This window comes from Solenopsis invicta, chromosome 5, assembly GCF_016802725.1.
Source record: "Solenopsis invicta isolate M01_SB chromosome 5, UNIL_Sinv_3.0, whole genome shotgun sequence".
Lineage (NCBI taxonomy): Eukaryota > Metazoa > Arthropoda > Insecta > Hymenoptera > Formicidae > Solenopsis > Solenopsis invicta.
The window spans coordinates 289,804-312,023 of NC_052668.1; the positions used below are offsets into that span (position 1 = coordinate 289,804).

General features: G+C 30.6%; 1 protein-coding gene across 1 annotated transcript in view; it reads left to right on the forward strand.

Moving 5' to 3' along the window:
• The first annotated feature begins 5,403 nt into the window (after positions 1-5,403).
• LOC105197599 overlaps positions 5,404-22,220 on the forward strand; it is an 80,360-nt gene continuing 63,543 nt past the window's right edge. Inside the window, exon 1 of the mRNA XM_026140180.2 lies at positions 5,404-5,582. The gene's annotated coding sequence lies outside the window, so the exon portion shown is untranslated. The remainder of the gene's footprint in view (positions 5,583-22,220) is intronic.

A 22,220-nucleotide genomic window follows, 5' to 3' on the forward strand; every position in this document is an offset into this window, starting at 1 on the left:
GAGGGATATAATTGCAGCCTTGCTGATTTATGCTACGTATTGAGCGACGACCAGCGGCACGCCGATTAACTCATTATCGAGCAGCTTTGCGAAACGCGTCTGGAGAACCGAACGAATACGGCGGCCGCTAACAGCCCACAAAAAGTTACGTAAAGCACTACTGTTTGTTGCCTCTTGGTTACTGTAGTTTTCACAGATCCGATGACACATGGATTTTTCTCGCGTTATTCGATGAGCGATTTAAAAAATTCTTTCTTCCGTAAGTTTCCTTAAATCCCACATTAAAAAAAATAAAGATTGTGTGTTACAATACTATAATGTGCGTAACTTTTCATACATTATTGTCATCTTTATCAATATTTATTATTAGATATTAATTTTTTTTAATGCAGTAATATATATACACATACGTTTAAAGATAAGAATATAATGTAAATAAATTAACATTTATATTTAGAGGTAACATTTAGAGGTAACAAATAGGTAATAGATTTAGAGGTAATATTTAGAGGTAACAAATAGAGTGTTATAAATAAGAAAGATTACACAGAAAAAAAGATTATTTTTGTTTCGAGAAAATCTTCATCTTCGAAATTTTAATTGATTATAAAATTACATATATTAAACAGACACCACTTGATTGCATGAAATTTTGTGTAGCTTAAAGAAAATTTTTATTATTCAATAATAATAATTTTAATGAAAAGATAAAATATAGTGTAGAAAATAACGATATCTTCAAAATAAGAATTAAAATTTTTTAATACTAGAGAAAGGAGGAAGTGATGAAATATCATTTCGTTTTCTTAAAATAACTCAATAAATATTACCACGACACAAGTCTTATCAATACCACAGCCATACAGCTAACAAACTATTCTACCAATCGCCCTACAGGTAGAAATTCATCAGGCATATGAGAATGAGTATAATTTACAATTTACTGAAGAGAAAAAAGAGAATGCGTTTATAAAATAGGAGGGCGGCATACACGAAAAGAATGCAATTTCAATGTAGTACCTAAAAATTTAGCTAAATTCAGATCAGAAAATAATTCTATGTTGAACTATTAAAATTATTCTGTAAGACACTCAAGCATGATGGGACTGCTGCAAAACGTTTTGACATTCTAGCAAACCATTGCAAGTTAAACATAATATACAATTTTTTAAATTCAACAAAATTGTTCTTTCCGTGTACTAATAACTAATGTCATAAAAGATACTTTTAATTTTAAAAAATCACAAATTAATAATTAAATATATAAACGACAATAAATATCTAATAGTAAAACTTACGCACACTGAGAAAACAAAGTTGTTAACTTGACTAAATTTTTCAACTCAATTAAATTTTTTTAGCTCAAGCATTCATATTTTTGACTTAAAATATAACGTAATCTTGAACTTCAGTTTATAAACAATTATATATTTAACTTAAATACATAAATACTAGAATTGAAAAACTTAAGTGTCACAACAAAGTTTTATGAATATTTCTTTTAGAATCTTCCACGCTGCGTGAAAAAAGATTCCCTATAGTGACACAAGATATTGTATGAATATTTCTGTATGAATATTCATAATATCACACAAATATTCGTTCACTTGCGATGCTCGTAACGCTCGTAAAGCAAATGATTCACGATTATCTCACGACTCTTCTCACTACATGATACAACTTTATATGTTGAATGCATACACCTATTAAATTCAATTATATTATTGGAAAGTAACATTCAAGGCCTTCACAAGCTAGACTAGAGTTAAAAGATTAATATCTAACATACTTTTTAAAATCACATACAGAGTATATACTTGTAAAAATCGCTGAAAGACTGAAATTCAGTTTTTATAAAAACACAGTGAATATTAATTAATTGTAAGTTAAAACTTTTAACATAATTGAATTACTTTTATACCCTATTAATTTTGGCTCAATTAACAATTAGTTTAAAAAATATGTTAATTTAACCAACCTTTCTGAACAGATGAATGAATTTATATAACAGTTTTAACTTAAAACTGTTACATAAACAAAAAACTAACTCAATTGAAAATTACTATACGTTAAGATTAAATTAACCTAAATTAAATTAAAAGTTAATTTTGGAAATCATTGTTCATATTAAATTAGAAATTCATAATTTTTTAAAAGTTAGATTACTCAAGACAAATAGACTAATTATAAGAAACAAGTGGGAACAAGAATTAAAGAATTCTGTAAACAAATAACAAAAGTTTAAATCAAAATCAACATTTAGTTGTCTCTGAACAGATGACAAAATTCAACCATACGTTCGAGTTGAAAAAAGTCACTATTGTTAACTTTGAATCTAATCCTTTCTAAAAAACGGCATGTAAAGAATATATCGAATATATCAAAGTTATTGTTGTCGCTTTTCCGCGATGCCGATTGGTTCTCTCGCTGCGTTAACTTCGTGAGTGGCTGCCATCGCGGAGATCGCGCATTTTGATTACGTATGTGTATTGAGGGGTTAATAGCGTAATATTAAATTTGTAATTTGTATGAAAAATTATATAATATTGAAAGCATTGTAGCGCGCGCCTGTTTTGTCTAGTTTTCGTAAAAGGCTCATCTCGAAAATGATTCATATCAAAGAACAAAAAAATGACATTAATTTGAAGAAAGACACTAAATTGCTGAATAGCATATATTTCATCTTATTAAGTAATTTTACAAAAATAATTGTTAAATGATCTTACATGTACGCAGATCCTTATGTTTATATATATTGTTATTCGCCTCTCTTATACTGTCTTATACATATCTCTATATCCATCAGACTTTTTGTAAGTCGCATAGGCAAGAGCTATTCTCGATTTGAAGTTTGACACGACAAACATTTTTTTCTGTTTTTTTTTTGTATTGTATTTAGGGCCTCCTTTTAATCTATTGAGTTTAATCTATTGACGTAAGTGTAAAAAACAGTTGTTTTTTTTATAATTTAACAAGTCATCAATCTTTTTACACACAGGCTCATTTTTACCTTCTAAAATTAGTATTTTCTGGTCAAAAGTGTTCTTTCCGATCTCCATCTAATTAACCTTTTGATGAACGACATAGTGAACATTTCGACTTTTATTTATTCTCAAATTCTTTCAGATTAATTTCTTTTTTTTTTTTAGACTTCAGTTAATATCTATCTCTTTAGTTCTATTTTTACATTTAATTACTTTTAATTTTTTATTGGATTGGACAACATAGAGTTTAATATTGCATTTATTTATTTAATTATTTATTTTTGTATTTGCCTGTCGCTTCGTTTTCTTGACTCTTGTGAATTTTGCTAATTCGCGGAAATATTAAAGACGTCACTCTAAATTTAAAATGTTTTTCACATAGTCTTTCATTTCGGTTAACATTGTTTGTAATTATTGATGAACGCTCAGTGTAGCACAAAACGCGTTTAAAGTTATGTTGCAAATTAATTATTCACATTTATTTTATTAATTATGCTTAATCTATGCAACGTTTTTTTGAAATATATACAATATATATTGATTTAATTTCACCGTTTTAATTTTAGCTCGTACAATGGCCCTCATCTATTTATTCTCTTATTGTTGATTACTCAAATCAATTATAATATGGATCAAATTTAATATTTCATTTGTAAGTTTTCATAAAATAACAAAGAAATATTTAATTTATATGTAGAAACGTATTTTTTCTTTTACATTGTTACATTTTTAATTTCGAGAAAAAGTGAATAAATTAAAGTTATTTATGTGTTTCAAAAACAAATAGTTAAAGTTAAAAATTAAATCGTTAAAAGTTAAATTGAGTTAAAAATTGACTTTTAATTTTGTTATTTAACTCTTCACTTTTTAGCTGGTTACTATCCAACTCTTGTATTAAATATGTAATAATGTAATTCTTTAGATCACTATAGGGTCGTTGCACCAATCACTGAACAGTCACCAATAAATGATTGTTTAGAAAAACTATTAAAATAATAAAACTTTAAAATAATAAACTGCAAAATTAATTGATATTGTTGAAATCTAATTTTCATGTAGATTTTATTAAAATGTAATTTTTCATTTAAAAATGTAATTGTATTAAATTATTTTGTGTTTGTTCATTGACTGGTCTAATTTCTTATTTGTTCATTGACTGGTGCAGTGACCCTACATAATAGCGCGTGCTGCGTGTGTGATTTCTTTCTTCCACTGCAATTATTTTACAAATTTAACAAACATTTATAATAATTTACCAATTATATAATTATTTAATTTAATAACTACCAGACGAAACGGCGCGCGTTACAAAGTTTCTAATATTACATAACTTCATACAAATTACAAATTGAATATTACTCTATTAACCCTTCAGTACACATAACCAAAATATGATGCCATCTTCACGATGACAGCCACGAAGTAAACGCTGAATGAGAACCAATCGGTACCATAGAAAGCGACAACAATAAACTTTGAAAGATTAGCGTACCGATGCAATGCACTTTTTCAGATAGGATAATTAACCAATTACCCAATTATTATATTTATATTAATTAAACAATTATGAAAATATCAAATCTACAACTAATCGGAAACGTGAGAAGCAGGCTTCGAATTAGGTAACACGGCAAAGTTGAAACAGAAATCGTACAGATATTGATTTAGTTGCTCGGTCAACAGGCGCAAAATGAAAACGCGCCGGAGCGCAAGGCGCGGGGGATTAGCGTGGAGCATGAACCAAGTCACGCGGGCGAGACGACGACTCAACTCTCGCTGTAGATACATCTCTTCGATTTGTGGTAGGCCGCTTCAGGCCGCATCCGCCCGCGCACTGGACCGAACGAATGAGAGACGCGAGACGCGCGGCGGCGACCGAGCCCGAGAGCCGGCGGAGGCGCACGAGCAGTCGTATCACGCTCGCGCGACGCATCGGCTCGGCCGCGCGCTCGGTACAACCCGCGTTCCGCTTGCGCGCGCGCCGCGAGATACTTCGTCGTCATCGTCGTCGTCGTCGTTCCTACGAATCGGACCCACAAACCGCGGTATCGTCGTCGCCCTCCGAATCGATCGCGGACGCGCGCGATCGTCGTTCACCGAGAGGGTGTTCGGTGTACGAGAATACGCGCCCGGGGATTTACCGAGGCGTCGCCGTCGCGCGCGAGCGCGTTTTCAAAAATACGCGCGCTGTCCCAACGACTCGGACACAGAGCCACGGGATCTCAGTGAGAATATAAGTCGTTTTGCAAGGGAACGTATCGTCCCTCGTTGTGCGGGAGGAGGAGGTGTCGCGCGGACTGCCGCAAGAGTGCAAAGTGTTTTAACTGTCGGCGCGCGATCTATCGATATCCAGGAGCCGGCTGGGAGCCGGACCTTCGAGGGCGCCCGAGGCGTCGCGTCGGATGGACCGGCCGCGAGGAGGCGCAAACCCGTGCGCGCGGCATCCCTCGAGTGAGCGTGGCGCGTCGCGACGCCGAGTTTGCGCGACGCGACACGTCGACGACAGCCGAGCCGCCCGTTGAGGACGAGCGAGCGGCCTCCGTTCGCAGCCGCGAGGAATACCTTGACGAGACGCTCGTTATGGATTTCCACCCGATGGTGAGCGCTTATTAATGTAATCAACGTCGCTCCTTCTCTCTCTCTCTCTCTCTCTCTCTCTCTCTCTCGATACTTCTCGTACAGCACGGAATAGAAAAAAAAAAACATTGCGCAATGTTTCAGCAAGATTGCAGCAACATTAACGCAATATTTTATATATATTATATTGATTGCTGCATTGTTGCTGCAACGTTACGTATCAATATTTCTGGACATTACTATTGCGGCAATATCGCTGAAACATTGCGCAATATTTTGCAATGTTTTTTTTTATTATGCAAATTACTTTCAATTATACCGATGCGCGATTGTACAAAACCGCACGCGCTTTGAGAATGCGCGTTCTCTGCATATTAATTGTCCCGGATTTGCATACGTTGGTACTGCGATGAGAAATGCAAGTCGTTGAAGTCACTGAGTCATAACTCGATCATGCGGCTCGTTCCACGAAATCTGATCCATTCGAACGTGATTCCTCGTAAATGGACTCCGAATCATTCACCGTGTCCATCGATTTAGTGTTGAATGAATTGATGATAAGCGATGCTAGTTTGATTAATTAGTGTTCGATGTTCTTTCAGAGATAATAGATTATTTTTGTCCATTTCTTTTTTTTATTGTGATTAATTAATTATTCAACGTGTTTAGATTCGATTAATCGATTTTTCCATGTAAGTTTACTGGCTGATCAACAGACAAAGTAGATTATCACTTAGGGATTTCTTAATAATGATTAGTTCTTTCCTTTAGTTCTTCTAAATGTAGCAATTATTTCTTATAAATAAAAAGTCATTAACTTACTTATCTGTTTTGTGTGCTGAACGCAAGCATTTGTTAGACTTTTTATAAATAATCATATAATGAATCATATAATTAAATATACATTCTCCTGAAACTGAAAAAAATAGCATATAAGTAACTAAAATTTGAAAGCAAGACTTTTGCTATGCAGCATTGCACTTTCTATCGTTACACGATGTTAATTAAATAATAATTGATTACTCAATAATTGATTTTCTTCGATGTTTTACAAAATAATCGATTATTTTCCCATTGAGACACAGTCGATTGTACATGATCAATTACTTATTTAATCGATTGTTTAGTAATCGATTATATGGACATTCGATTAACAATCGATTTTTTCCAACATTATTAGAATGAACGATATTCAAACTATTATTTTGAACAATAGCATACCCGTTTTAAGTATCATTAGTAAAGAACTTTAGTTCCAGGATATTTGCTATTAGAAAAAATATATCCATGTGTACATTCAAGTATGATTTGTAAATTTTTATAAAAAACTAGTGATAACAAAAGATACAACAATAGATACATCGTCCTAAATTAATGTTATGTATTTAATTATTTTTTGAATTCTGCACTTTTGATCAGTCAGATCCGTGTTGCGGACATATTATTAAGACATATTATATTATTTCTTTATAGTATTTTCTCAAATTTAATATTCAAAATTTAAAGCATGCTGGCATGTCATCTGTTTCACTGACAAAAATACTATTTTGTATTATATCGGTTTTACCAAATTATAATTATTTTTTAAACACAATTAAAATACACGTGTTAATGTATACAGTTCTAATCTGCTTTTGACCAAAAACAGGAAGAAAAAAATTATACATTTTTCTATCAACTTTTACCTCAAAGTAAGTATTAATTTATTGTAACATTTACTTTGTGGTAAAATTATGCTGATTATATTCGCGAAACAAAGGCAAAGTCATGGCATTTTACACCTTCAAGTGTAAAATCAATAATTGAATAATGTTAAATTATAGATAGTATGTAGAGATCTCTGTTGAGGTTTCTTAAATCGCATGTGTGTAAGACGTGTTCAATTGACAAAACTGTCAATGCAGCATCTTCTTAAATGGCTTTTCTTTATGATTGTATAATTAAGGAACAAGGTATAATAAAAGAAATTTATAGAATCGCAACAAAAAATTCTTTAATCTTATTTGAAGATTTTGAAAAAATTCCTAGAAAATTCAAGAATTTTTAAGAAATTATTTTATATAATTTGTCTAAACATTCTGTAATTAATATTAGATACGTTTAATCAAAGTTTTTTAACGTTAAATTTAATCGGATTACTTAAATTTAATTTCTTTATTTGAATCTGAATTGAACTAAATTGACAAATTTTTATCTGCATCGAATCGAATTAAATTAAATCATTGAAATATAGCCTTTAATTAGCAACATAATTACTGTTAGATTAAATTTTAATATATACACAACAACAAAGATTTTCATTGTACCACTAAATTTGTAGTGTTAAATTATTAATCAATTAGATCAACTCGACTTAAGTTATATTTAATCCTTTTTATAAGTTGTCATTGCTTATACTGTTTATTGTTAATAAATTGAGAAACAACAAAGTTAAATAATTTAATTTAAAAAATGTTAAATTTGACTCAAATTTAATTTATCATTTATAGATGTAACGCTGCTTACTTTGAAACTGCTTACTTGAAGCAATCAAGCCATAAAAATGGATTAGATGATGTTCTTTTAATTACATCTTTTGTGTTGAAATAAAATTTCGACACATAAAAATTAAAAATAACAAAATATTATTTAACTCAAGGATTTGATTTAAATTTGATTCTTTAATATTTCACAGTTTAAGAGAAAAATTATACTGATTATATGATATAAAATCATTTTAGATATAATTTTATATAATTGTCAATATATGTAAATCTTAATCGAAGCTTTTAGGTTTAAAATTGTCGAACAGTTCAGATCATATATTCCAATCTTATCTGATTCGATTTGTATTTGAAAGATTTGTATATCTTTAGTTCATATATTCATGTCGTTCGGGCATCGCTGAAAATTACTTGCGTTTACAAACTTTAAACTACAAGTTGTTGTAACTCTACAAAGTCAATTACTTTATGAGCCAGCATGACAATGAAGACATTTGTCATTATCGCGAGCAAGAATTCGATTGAGTCTGCAGACGCTATTATGTCATCAAGACTAATACGTACAATGGATGCGCAAGTATCGGCCGACGTCGTGTATCGGATTCTCTCGTACTCTCATATAACCGCGGACGGAATGATAATGGCCGCACAGTAATTTACGATCCTTGGAAAAGATCATTGCGGACGGCGCGTTCGTGCGCCGTTTATCGCAATATCGATCAGCGTTACGCAAAAACGATTTGACTCTCGAAAAATTGCAGCCTGTCGGCAGTCTAATCACATGCATTCTTCAAGGATGTTTTAGCTCTACAATACCAGCTAGAAATTATCGAAGAATTAGAAACTGCAGGTTTTCTTGTTTATTCTTTTTGTCCTAATAAACGACAAAAAATTTTGGTAAATACGTAAATTTTTGGCCTGAAATAAGTCGCACAGAAAACAATAAAATATTTTATTTATATTAACAGCTTTTGCAGCGAAAATCATCCTATTAAAGAAACTTCCTTGTACTAACAAAATCATTATGAATCACAATTATCATTTTCAATTAATTATTCGGCGACTGAAAACCGTTCGAAGAAGCATACGTTATTATTATAATACAACACGCGTGTACCGATGATAACAAGCTATCGATTGATTTTATTTTTTAGTTACGGATATACTTCACAACTTCACTCTAACGCTCACTATTTGAAAACAATATTAAACATTTAAAACAAAAAAACGCCCTAAAAACAATCCTCTGGAAGTAACAATCGATTTATCGAAAAAATATTTTGAAATGAAAATTTCACTTGAAAAAATCACATTAACAAAAGCCGTAAGCAATCGTTACACAGAGAAAATGATTTCTTTGGACTTAATAAATATTATGATAGCCAAATAAACTTATTTGGAATGGTCCAACCAAACCAATGTTTAAATCAATAAGTATGACTGACAATAATGTTATTTTCGTTAAATAATAGATATTGTTTGAATGAAACAACATTTTTATTCAAACAAATATTTTGTATAAGTATATCTTGTTTCAATGAAACAATTTTCAATCAAATAAATGGGAATATTATTCCAATAAAATCTTTTTCTCTGCGTAGAATTCGTCACCTGATAATGGAGATAACACGAGTAGGCGTAATTTTCACAGTAGCCATAATACTCCCTTCTTCTCTATTCTTCTGATGCAGCCTGATGTACTTTACGCTGTATAACCTGGAATATATATATAATTACAATATATCTCATATAAAATCTATGTAAAGCATTGCAATAGAGAGCATGTTACAAATCAAATTAGATAAAAAATGTATTCATACTTGTGTGCATTTTCCAAGTGTACTCTTACTACTGCCTGGTGGACATTTTCTTAAAGAAGCGTTAATTACATTGATTAAAACACTATTTCAAGAATTTTTTATACATTCCAATTTGTAGGTAGTTCATACTTAATATCTCATCAGACGCACACGGTCCTTTCATTTTAAAACGATAGCACTTGCTATACTGCACCATGCTGTCTTGCAAGCAAGAATTCTCCGTGTAACGAAGAACTGTCTCATCCTCGAGAAAAACGATATAGTTGTTGAGGGGACATGGAGCTTGTCTATAAAGTTCATAGTAAGAATCGTTCAATGGCAAGTACCGAGGTTTACAATCGCAAACCAATTCATTCTTCTCATTATCGCTTGAGTAGAGCATCATATCTTTTGGACAACGTTTATTTGGGAATACGATGGGTATACGCTTCGTCACCTGCGACCATTGTATAAGAACCAAACATAATAGCACTTGATATAATTTTATATTAATATTTGTATTACCGTAGTTACCATCGCTGACATAAGCAGTCTCTTTGTTAGTTGGAAATGTTGAGTTCTGACTCCATATTACATAATAGTTATATACGAAAAACATAGAACCTACGTACAAGTACTTCATTTTTCACTATTGAATCAGACCAAGTGGCTGAAAAAATTGTACAAATTAATATAATTGGGAATAATGCTTTATATAACAAATATTTAATAATATTTATATTATAATTATTTGTATCTGTTATTTTCTTTCGTGTAATGTAAATGTGCAAATGCTACGTGTTATTACAAATATATGTTATGCACAGAATTTAAATGTGGGAACTATATAGACTTTATAAAAAAAAAATGGTAAGACGAGATATAAATATACTATCATTGTTACATTTAAAAAAGGCGAAATTGTAATGTAACTACAACATTGCTGCAATTTTCACGTTATATAACATGGAAAATTGAAACTTATAGCTATTATAAGTGAACACAATTGTATTGATTAGCAATATTTAGATGACTATAACAATTAGATAAAGAGACAGTAATGTCAAATGTTTCTATTCGCTTGTGATCCTTTTTAATGACTAACTAATAGCACGAATTCGGTCACACTTGCAATACACCGGATTAATGCACATTAAAAATTATACATCAAGTTAGCAAGTTAAAAATTTAGCAAGTTAAAATTTAAAAAATAAATATTTTAAACGATTAAGTATCCAATAATGATAATGTCACATTATTTATGAGAATATACAATTATTATATCATTGTTGATTACATTTATGTCACTTTGTGTAGATATTTTATACGTAGCAGCTTTTAAAGTGCACAAATTCAATGTTACGTGATTGGGTGAATTTACTACAAAAGAGATAAAAACCAACGAGATATGTGTATGCTCTGAAGAGAACGTCAATTATAATCTAAATACAAAATATCTGAATAATTATTAGTGATGTAATTATGTGCTAATAACTGCATTCCGACTTTAATAATTTGACCTTTGATATTAAGATAAATGGTTTTTCTTACATTTTTTAGCAGCACGCTGTCTGCTCTTAGTAAAAAAAAAGTAAAAAAAAGAGAGAAGTAGAAATATCACACACATAATGTTGATAATAAGCGAGAACTTGTAAATCTGAGAAAGATGTCCCAAGATTCTCTCGAATATATACGCTCAATTACACTGAACAAACGGAATGGTGAATGATGATACAAGACTAGCCACTCCCAGTAAGCAAAATATCAATTTAGCAATGTTATTAGAATATTTACTAACAGTTTAGAATAATGTAGTTTGTAGTGTTGTATACAAGAATTTTTTTCCTCGGAAATCTTGAATTTCCAAGTCAGAACCGCTATTAACCTTTCTTGAATTCTGCATGCAAAAACTGATACTATATGATGATCCGTGAACACTTTATGTTAATACGTATGTATCAATGATTAATCAATACTATATATGTTGTCAAAAAGATACAACATGTAATTAAAGTATACTTTTTTTATAAATATATGTAAAGTTATAGTTTCTTTACTGATTTTTATATATGCAAATCATTTGGAATAATTTTTTCTGTTATTCGTATAAATAAGATGAACACAACCAGAAAGAAAAAGTTATATTATGTGATGCAATAATTAAATTAAACGTAAAAAATTTTATTGGTTTATTTTAAATCATGATTCTAACGATAAATAATTAATAAAAATAGACATTAGATTAATATTTTTTTAAATTATTTTCATTTTAATTAATCTAAAGTAATTATTAATGTTAAATGTTAAATGTTTTTTTTCAAATTGTTATTTTAAAAAATCCATTAATAGAAAATAAAAAAAATTAATATAATACAAACATTATAACAACATAAAATTTATCGTGATCGCAAAACTAATTTGGTTTATTGTGTTCAATACAATACGTTAGAAATTCGATAATGAATAAAAAAAATCATTAAACAATGTGTTATGAAACATATGATCCACATATGATCACTAGCCGATTCAAGGAATTATTACGAGTATACTCTATCTTATTATACTCTAAGTTTACCCTTATATCTTTTAACAAAGAAGCTTTTGGCATTGTTATCTCCAAAATAATAAATAATGAATAAAATTTAAACAATAACAACGATAATTTATTATTTAAAAATATTTTCTTTATAATATTAATATGGAAAAAAATCGAAAGAGAATTTTTATAATAATGATTTAAATAGGAACAAACGTCCTGCCACATTTTCGCTAGTGTGACGTCATATTTAAAGAGAATTGTATAATTCATGAATACTCTCTTACATGAAAATAAAACTTTATTTTTTTAATTTTAAAAGATTTTTAAATTTTATTCTTATAAATACAATCTTTCAAAAATCCTATATTTTACATTACTTTTGTTTGCTAAAATTACTTAGAAGTCTTATAAAAATTCAACGCTATTTTAGAAAGTTGTTAAAAAAATATATAATGAAAAAAATTTAGAAAAATTCAGAAATGCTTAATTAATCATATTATTCTCAAAATTTGAGCAAATTTTTAGATTGTGTGAAAAGACTGGAGAAGCGCTCCTTAAATTTTTGTAATTAATTTATGTCATTAATTAAATATTGATGACATATAAGAAGATTGCAAATGGAAATCAAAGGTCTTTCTCACGTGCACAATCCCTCACTTCTTTTCTATATTTTCTTCATCGCATTTTTTCGTAGAAATAATCACGAAAGAGAGGAGAAACATTTTCAATGATAAGTAAATTTGCTCATTATTGCACGATTCGCGCACACGGATCGTCTTGTATGCATTCGCTGTAACGACAGATCGCAGCTTAACAAAGGAGCAGCCGTCGGGACGGGTGGAAGGTCAAGATCGGGCTTATTCACTTTCGAAAATGGAAACTCGCGCTCGTGCAACGCCGCAATTAATCGCCGCGGCCCCGTCGTATAACGTCCGCGGGACGTAGAGCGACGCTCATAATCGCGCAGAAATAACCCGCAGGAATTTAACGCGCGCGTCGTTTTGCCGCGTCCGTCCATCCGTCCGTCCATCCGTCCGTGCCCGTCTGAGTCCGTACGAGAGAGACCGCGACCGAGGCTGCCGAGAGTCGACGATGAGGTCTTTGGGTTAAGTATCGCGGATAGCGATCTCTCGACCGCGGATATTAGCATAATCTTTTAACGCGCGCTTTCGTCTCTCGAAGGGGGACTCGCTTGAGCGTTGCGGAGTGTCCGCGTCTTTGCAGTTTTACTTGCGTATTCGCATTAACGCGTGCACCATCGTCCTCGTCGTCGTCGTCGTCGTCGTCGTTGTGGCATGTCGGCTATTATTTCGACCTTACGCACATTCCTCTTCGCGATTACTACCTGGTTTTTGCTTCCTTCTCGCGGCGAAGTCCTTGGAATCGCAGATGAAGTCATTTCGAGGAGGGGAAAAGTTTTGCGTCGGCGAAATCGTTCGCTTTTTTTCTGTTGTCGATGTATGTACATACTTACATACGCCGTTACTCGGCGTTCGATGTGAGTTGTTTCGCACACATGATCGTAACGATAATTGTAAAGCCCCGTGTCAGAGAGTGCGTTTAAAATTAATATTAGGTTTGGGTTGTGGCTAATTGTGAAGATTCGTTCGATCACATGCTGCAATTATGTCTGCAATCATTGATTATTTGAATCTTATAATGTACATCTCCACTATCCTCTCTCTCCTTTCTTCAATCTTTATTTGTATCACATTTAATGAGTTTAGCACGGTTTTAACCCGTAAAGGTTACCTGGGGTCCAAAAACCCCACGCTAACTTTAAGGGTACACAGACCATTCAAAATCGAATAACCTTCTATGAAACTAATTTTTATCTGAAAGTATATTATCTCGAGAATACACCCCTAAATTTTTGTTGAATTATCTCAAAAATTAAAAATTTTATGAATATTTTCGTAAAAAAGTCAAATTTCTTTATTTGAATGTTTTCATTATATTAAATTCTAATAAAAAAAAAATTATTGGATAATAAAGAACAGACCTCAAGGTATATCCAATAAAATTTTTGCGACGAAATATCAAAAAGCTAGCAAATAGCGACTGATTTTGTGCAGGGAATCCAGTGGACCCCATGTGATTGTTATTATTTGGAAGTGTGATCTTTACGGATTAAAAGTACAATGGGTGAAAAAGAACATGATAAATTTTGACTTCGAGGCGACGCTGGAGTAGTTGTTTGTATTACCGACAAAAATACCATTTTGTTAAACAAGTTATACTTTGTATTGGTTTTACAAAAATATAATTTCTTTTACAGAATTAAAATACATACGCTAATGTGTATGGTTCTGACTCATTTTGACCAAAAACAAGAAAAATTGAAAAAAATTACAGATTTTCTTATCGACTTTTACTTTAATATGGCGACCAAAACCGTTAATTCATCGAAATATTACTTTGTGGGAACGTTATACAGGTTATGTATATGAAATGAGGGCAGAGTCAGGTGTAGAATAAATGAATGAATAATCTTGAATCGTTAGAATTAATCCGATGAAAACAGGTACGTGCATTACACTTTCTATCTACGTGTATTATGTAGAATACGTGGATTATGACTTTATCAACTTGACATCCATATGAATTCTACGAGGACACTTCCATGTAGATTTCAATACATTTCATCTACATAGAATTACTGATGAAATTTGACGGAGATTAAGTAGGAGACATCAATGTGGATTTCATGGGAATAAACTCACATCGAATTATCCTGTACAACCCACGTAGAATTATTGATTAAGTTTAAAGGAAATAAAAATAGGAGATAGCAACATAGAATTCACGTGAGTAATTTTTGCTTCCGCGGGTTATTTTACAAAATCGAAAATCTTCTATTAGCTAATAGTAATTTTTATAATATCGTTTTGAATTTTGCAATAGTTAAGTTTTTCGTAAGATAAGCAAAAGTAGCGTCTGGCAAAATGAAACTCTAAACCGACGTAGTATGCAGTATTACTACATTTTCCTTTTCTTTTTCTTTAACATGAGTCATCTGTACAAAATACAAGTAATGTATATGATTCTTAGAAGCCTTTCACTTCGATGTAAAACGTTTTCTGCCGATTTATACAAAGTAGCGCAATAATGTACAAAAATTAGAATATTAACTTGACAGATAGCTCTCCCGATGCTGTATCTTTCTTGTTATATAGGTGTCTTCTACCTTATATAGGTTTTACTAGAGTTCTTAGAAGTAGAGAGTCTGGACATCTCGGGGTTCCACGTGATTGGATGCACGTGATTGTGCACCTAAAACGGCAGCACCAATACGGATCCCTGTTTAATCCTCTTTAGCCAATGCGATAACAGCATAAAACACGTCAAGTGCACACAATGATAAACATATACACACATAAAGCTCACGTACATACACTGACATATTCATCACCGACATTTTAGGGGCAGATGTCCAGACTCTCTACTTCTAGGGACTCTAGTTTTTACTATCTTATAAGCTCTGTCTTACCGACGGGTGTGCCAATCTATGCTAACCCCAATTTTATGTTTAAAACCATATTAAGAGAATATTAAGAAAAACAAGAATACAAATAAAAGTTCTAGAACGTTACAGATATGTGAAATGACTTAATATTTATCAGTAATGTACACAATATTATTTAAACTATGCAATTTGCAAAGAAAAAAGTGTAAATGTTATTCTCGCTTTTAAAGAATTTGTTTTTACCAGATTTTATGTGGAAGAAAGTTATGAATATGTATATGAACTATATGGGATTTTACATTTTTAGTTATCTAAAGAAGTAAAATCACGTTTTTATCATTATTAATAAACTGTAGTAATTAATTACCGAAAAATGGGAGTGTATTGCTTTTGGAAATCTGTGTCAGAGTATTAGTGACCTTCTTCCATATATACATAAAATAATGACTGTTACAAAGAATATATTAGTTTTAATCTGATATAGTAATGTTTGATATTATTTTTTCAGTGTAGAAATATCATGGAGCATTTTTTACAAAACATTTAAATATTTTTCAATTATTTCACCTAACATTTATCGCTTGGTATTAATTAACTTATCATTACTATTATGTGACTAATTGTAAGTAACGTATGTGTTGGCATAATATTGATTAATATCTTGAGACTGGAGATTAAAAATATTTTATATCTCTCGGGCTTTACCTACTTTACTCTTCGTGAATCGATTCTCGATTTTAAATTATTCTTACCAGTCTCAGTACAATTTAAAATGCATGTGCATAATAATTATTCGACCATGATTCAATGTAAATATCTTCTTTCTTGGACTTCTCGGGGGAACATTTAATAATGCGTTTTACGCGCGTATAACTCTTCCATAAATTAACGCGGATATATTCTAATTTCCGTGTGTGGGTGGTCGATTATCATTGTATCCTCATTCGTCGTCGTTCCCCGTCGCCTCTCTCGAAGGCGCGATTCGTTTCCTCGAGCGACGCTCGTGGCTGGAAACTTACGGCTTACCGTCATACGGGACATGTCCAACTCTTGGGATAATTTATGATTGCTTTCTTAAAACGATGATCCCGAACGCTGAAGCAAACGAATAAATGAGAATTGATTATGGTCTCGCGCGCGCGCGCATAAACACCCGAGAGGAACGAGATTGTTTAAGTCGGTTTCGCGCTGATTGCCCGTCCCGAGATCGCGTTCTTCGTATACACGCGACGTAAATACGAAACACGCAACGTGGATACCGTAGTGCCTCGGAGATTTACGATGATCGAAACGACAAGTGGACACGCCAATGTAATGAGACCTAAAGTGTCGTTTGATGTAGCCTGACCTCACAATGACTCGAACGAAGATGCTTGATGGAAGGCGACGTGTCGAGGAATTTCTGCAATAAGAATGTATACCACTTGTTTTCGTGTATATTTCTTAAATGATAGCTAGAAATACAACTTTGGAATACAAATTAGAATGTATCTTTTATTAGATGGTATAGCAATTTTTATAATGTTGTTTCGTATTTTGTGATAATTAATGTTTTTTTTAACATAATCCAAAAAGAACGTTTGAAAAATTGAGGCCAAAAATTGGTATAGTAAGTAGTAATAGCAGAATTCACAGCCGAAGGCGTTAACTATAAAATAAATTGATAAACTAAATAACAAAACATTTTTATATATAATAGAAACAAAGTTTATAAAATTAAAAAGTAGTTACATTTGAACCCTCTCACTTTATACATTTTTTGGCACGTTATTAGTGTATACGTGGATCCTTCGCGCTCAATGCTAATTTTCCTATCCTAAGATATCAAAGAAAATTTAAAAAAAAGTTCATAAAATATTTGTCAATATTGTAATTGAAAATTTCGTCGTATCTGTACTTGCGGGGAAATATATCACTGCACAGAGATTTTATGTTCCAAATCGCACTACGAGAAGAGTATGAAAAAGAAAAATATGAACAAAACAGTTTTAGAAAGTTACAAGTACGTAAAATGATCTGATATTATGAATGATATATTTACTATTATTTGAACTATGCAATTTGCAAGAGAAAATCATGCAAATTTTATTTGCACTTTCCAAGAATTCGTTTTTTAGTAGATTTTATATAGATAAAAGCTATGAATGCTATAAATTACGGTTTTTGTTTCTTTAATTATCCAAGCAGATCACATGTTTATCAATATTAATCCAGTACAATGTTTCGAGAAATAAGCGAATGCTGTTTTAGGAAGTTTATATTGATGACTTCATACTAAGAAAAAAATTTACTAAAATTAAAAAACATATTTGGTTCTTTATTTTCTAATATTTATTTCTTATTCAACACACGTAAACCTTCTATCTAATATTATATACAGTGAGAAAAAAATTATTAAAATTAAAAAAAAATGCGTTTACAACGCGTAAACCACATGTTGTATAGCAAATACATAATTTAGTAAAATTAAGAAAATGTTTTTTTATTTTCTTTAATTTTACTAAATTATGTGTGTGCATATGATTGTAAACGCATTTCTTTTTTAAGGTTTAATAAATTTTTTCTCGTGTATAATATTAGATTTATGTGTGATGGGTAAGAAATAAATATTAAAATTTCAAGAATAAAATGTACGTGTTGGTTTGCGTATTAATTTATTGCAAATATGTGTTGCCATATGAGAATATGTGTTGCCATAAAATACCTTTATTTTACGGTTTTTATCGAAAGCACATGAATTTTCTCAGTTGATTCAAAGAAATTTAAAGTTTTGCTTCAACTTTCTATTCTGCAGTAAAGTAATGATAAAACAACGCAATAAATTTGAACGAAGAAAAATTTGACTGTGCTAAATTTTGAAATACGACTTCGTATCGGATAATCATTACAATCAATTAGATAACCCAAATAAGTTCGAATTTAATAAAGTTAAACAAACGATCAGTTTGCAATATGCAAAGGATAATCTATAAATCGTAAGATCTCATGGACACATAGTCGAATATTGATTGCTTTAGAAAGTGTAATGTTTCGAAAGAAGCGGAACGGAGGAACAGCGCGGGATAATTAGTGCTGATAAATCAAACTTCGCCAATGATTACGCGTGTAATCTCGAATAAACTTGTTAATTTACAATCTTTAACATCAGACGGAACGTACAAAGTGTGTACTTAATTATGTTGTGAATCATTATATACATTTTAAGATATAAAAGTGTCGGTTACATAATGAATATAATTGACTTGAACTAAATAAAATCTATCTTATTTTATCTTTATTTTATTTTATTTTATTTTTTAATATCTGTTTAATACAATTTTTCAATACAAATTGAATAAGAATGCCTTTTACGGTCGCAGCTAGGTCTTCGTGCTTGTATTGTTTGTGTGATTTTATTTACTTTCCTCAAGTTCAATGAACTGCGCGCCAAATTAATTTTCAGTCATAACAATTCTAAATTGAACAAAATTAAGTAATATCATGTATTATTAAATATTAACCCATTAAACAATACTAGCTGCGACCGTAAAAGGCATTCCTGTTCAATTTGTATTGATACAGCAACGGTCAAAATATCTCTCTCTATTTTCAAGTTAATGTATTATAAAAATAGCGAAACCGGTTTCAACTGTACACAGTCTTCTTCAATTGCAATTTCCAATCTTAATTATGTCTTAAGTAATCCGTTTCAATTTAATAAATGTATTGTGATGAAGTGGTGAAGTGAAAGATATAACAATAAACATAATATAATAATACTACTTTAACGTGTTAAAATTAACAATTATAATCAAGTAAAAAAGCTGCGATTTTCAGAATCGAAGTGCAAACGTCTTATAATTTTTACCCTAATAATTTTCTTGTTTCGTTTGTCTTGCGTAATCCTCTATTCTCTGGTGTAACTGTGGATGTTGCATTTAAGTTAAGAGCAACCTGATACGAACTATCCTAATGTAATATTTGAATAACCATGTGAGACTATCGATGGTTTATACGATTAAATGATTTAATTGTCAAATGCTAAAATGACAAAGAAGGTAAAAGATTACGCACGACGAGCAAAAATATATTCGAAGAATGCAAACAAATCAGTATCAAATGGGAAATATAATAAAAAATAACGTAAGCAGTACATGTTCAGCAACGTTTTACGTATCTGGATATTTTCAAAATAAATAAGAATTAAAAAAATTGTTGAAATGTTTAATAGTAAATTGTAATGGTGGTAGGAAAGCATGGCAGCCTGATTTGAAACGATGCTACTTTGCTGGCGCTATTCCTCTCGCAAAAAAGTCGAGTCTTCTTATTGCCCGCTCGGACGCTATACCTTTCCAGCTGGTTTTTTGCTAGATTTGAAATTCTCTGATGATCCTAGACCTATGCCGCGCGTGATGAGATTGCAACGGAAATCCTTCGATGAATGAGACTTTTTCTCCCGCGGCGCTGACGGCCTTCAGTGTGTAAGAGTATTCTACAGAAATTGCATTATGATTAACATGATAGTGCTACTACACAATAGGTGTAATATGAAAATATTATTCGTATGTATTTTATTTCATTGATAAGGTCTTTAAATTACAGAGCTAATGGCAGAATTAGTTACTAACTTAAAACTAAAATCTGAGTTAAAAAAGTAATAGTTAAACAACAAAACTAAAAATTTAATAACTGTAAAAATTAACTCATTTGAAATTAATTAAGCTAAATTAAAAATGATTAAATTTTAAATTTTGTTATTTATCACGTCATTTTTTAGTTTTTAAGTTAGTAACCAATTTTTAACTTGGGTAAAAAGTTAATAAGTTATAGTTTATGTGTTTAAATTTTATATGTTAATTTTTAATTTTAACTATATTTAATTATATTTAAACATATAAACTACAACTTATTAATTTTTTTTCAAAATTAAAAGTTTACCTACGTAAAAAAAATTAAAAAATAAAAAGTTTCCATATGAAAAACAATATTTCTTTGTTAATTTTTTTGTATAAACTTAATATATTAACAAAACAAAATAAAAGTTAAGGCTCTTATAAATAAATTAAATTAAAGAAAAGTGAGCTCAAGAGCCACTAATTTAATTAATATATTAATAAAATATTAAATTTATTTGATGATTTATTAAATAAAATTGTTTTGTTATTTAGAGTAATATATTAAAAAATTACTTTATTCTATTAATATAATGAAAGACAACTTTTCATTAATTATTTGCGCGCATTTATACATTAATTATTTGCGCGCATTTTTAACGTGACTAAATTAATCTTATACAATTACACAGCTAATCACAATATAAAACATTAATATCTAATTAAAATGGATATATTCCATTTAACAGTCATTGTTTCATATATAAGCAAGAAATTATATTCTTGTTTATATACAAAAGAAAGATTACTTTATTTATAATGCGTACAAAGTGTCTCAAAATTATTTAATTTTATGAGCAAATTCTTTGGAATATTCTAAAACGAAAGTCATAATACGAATATATCGAGGTTATGTACTTCTCATATTAATACTTTTCAAACTAATAAATGATTGAAGTTGATCAAGCGCTTAGAATACGGGCTCACAGACACAGTATTGAAAGTACTCTTATGAATTGACTGACTTTCTAAATTGTTAACTTAATTTTGTATAGAATGATAAAGATAATCACTTTTAAACTTTATTCTGCTAATCTGTGATTATTTAACTTAAATTAGACATAAGAATTTCCGTTAGCTTAATATTATGGAATATCGAGTCATACATAAATCAAGCTGTCAAAACTGTCAATTAAAGTACCATGAACTCATCACTGGTGTCATGTCACCAGTGATTTGTAAACTTTAAATGCGAATAATTTAAAAACCATTATGCCTTCGACATTTTTGTATTAAAATTTTTTTCTTAGAGAATATTCCAAAGAATCCGCTCTTAAGAAAGAATCCGAGCTTTTTAGGACACCCTTTACATAAAATATAAAGATATATCGTAAATAAATATTTAATAATATAATTATACTACTACTTGCCATAAGCCAATATCAGATGATTTATAAGGATACGTAATAGCATCTTTTTTGTGATAGTTTAATTCAATGTTCTTTGTTTAAAAAATTATATGAAACAATTTTATCAATTTGAATAATTTCACTATTTTTAAGTACGATGTTATTAGAGAAAGTAATAATCATTTCCTTCCATGTGGCACTTGTAAATGTATTTTTTGATGTATTATTTCCTAAATTAACTATTTTTTTTTTTTTAGAATTCTTGATAAAGATTAACTTTTGCCAAGGATCGATTGTGCGTTTATTCATTTATTTATTATTTTCGAGCTTTTTTTTAAATTTTGAGATTTGTTACGGTATAATTATGAATT